The 1,434-nt window shown below is 44.3% G+C and overlaps 1 pseudogene; it reads right to left on the minus strand.

The window, feature by feature from the left end:
- Nucleotides 1-309: 309 nt before the first annotated feature.
- LOC102844608 lies at nt 310-1,184 on the minus strand (annotated as a pseudogene).
- Between the last annotated feature and the right edge of the window lie 250 nt (nt 1,185-1,434).

A 1,434-nucleotide genomic window follows, 5' to 3' on the forward strand; every position in this document is an offset into this window, starting at 1 on the left:
GGACTGGTTGCTTGACCTTGGAGTTCTTAGTGTCCTTTCTTTGATCTGTCTGGTTATCAGAAGAGGAGATGCATTTCCTAGATTAGCTGTTATCTCTTTGAAGCTGTTTTCCCCAAACATATGTATATTGTAAATTTTTTTTTGCCTTTGCCAAAATATTATTTTATTCTCAAAGTCACTTGAAAGACCCCGAGTAAGGAGATCTATCACACACCAGGCAAAGATTCCAAACCCACATTCCTCCAGCCCCCAGTTTGGGTCTCTGTCAGGATAAAAAGTTGCCTTCTTTGTTAATTCTTGGCTTTCGCTTCATGAAGAGGAGCTCTTTTCCCATAAGCCATCTTCATTTTTTTTTTGTAGAGTAGAGCTTTATTTTCAGGAAACAGTGCATTAGTTGGGTATGGGTATTTTTTTAAGAACCGCAAGGTGGATCTGATGTGTTCGAAGTGAGGGGGCTCAGCCAGAGGTGAAGTGGAAAGGTTCTCTAGTATTTGCTTGTCATCTTGCTGCAACCAGAAATTCACATGTGGAAAAGGCATCCAGGAGTACGGTCCTAGGCGAAGTTGCTCTGTCTCTGCATCATAAATGCTGATCATTGGTCCTCCTGTCAGAGCACGGGCAGCACATAGCTCCTCCTCCGGCCCTCGGTCTTGGAAGGAGGCTCTGTAAATCTCTGCAGTTTTTATGTTGACAGCAATGCCGTAAATTATTGGAAAATGGCTTTCATTTAATTCTGTCACACATAATGTCACTAAGTGGATGTCGTCTTCCTGTCTGTCAAATTCACTGAGAAGTTGCTGAATGAGGTTTTGTGACAACTGCATATCATCACTGAAGCCGCCCACAAGGTGCACTTCGAGCCTGCCGCATTTTGTGAGCTCAGAAAAGGATTTTATGGAGTTGATGATCAAGGGGACCTCGGCTTTGGTGTCGGATCCATCACAGTGTGTCAAGCAGGTCGCCCCATTACCTCCAGAGTCGGATGGGCACGGACAAGGTCCCCGGTGGGCTGGGGCAGCAGCACTCGCTGCCCCTTGACCCTGTATATTGTAATTTAATCTGCCTGTTTGCTGGAAAGTATCTGGGTGTGAATGCTTTTCTTTCAGATGTAGACATTCTTTTATTTAACTAACAAAAGTTTATTGTTAAGTTAGTTGGTGTCTCACCCTCCTATAAGAGCCCATGATCACTCCCAGATGGAGAGGCAGTCTTGGAGGTGACTCACTGGATCCCAGACCTGTGTAATAAAGTGCTTATGGATATTGCAATCCCTTTGTCTTATTGGCAATTGACTACAGAAAAAACCCTTGTGTTCAGTAATAATGGTAGTTTACTCTGGTATACTGTTGTTGTGTTATGTGCCGTTGAGTCGTTTGCAACTCATAGCGCTGTCCCTCTACTCCACCCAGCATGATGTCCCCTTCTAAAGACCTG

Source organism: Elephantulus edwardii, unplaced genomic scaffold (assembly GCF_000299155.1).
Source record: "Elephantulus edwardii isolate Elephantulus edwardi_28Jun2011 unplaced genomic scaffold, EleEdw1.0 scaffold00338, whole genome shotgun sequence".
Classification (NCBI taxonomy): domain Eukaryota; kingdom Metazoa; phylum Chordata; class Mammalia; order Macroscelidea; family Macroscelididae; genus Elephantulus; species Elephantulus edwardii.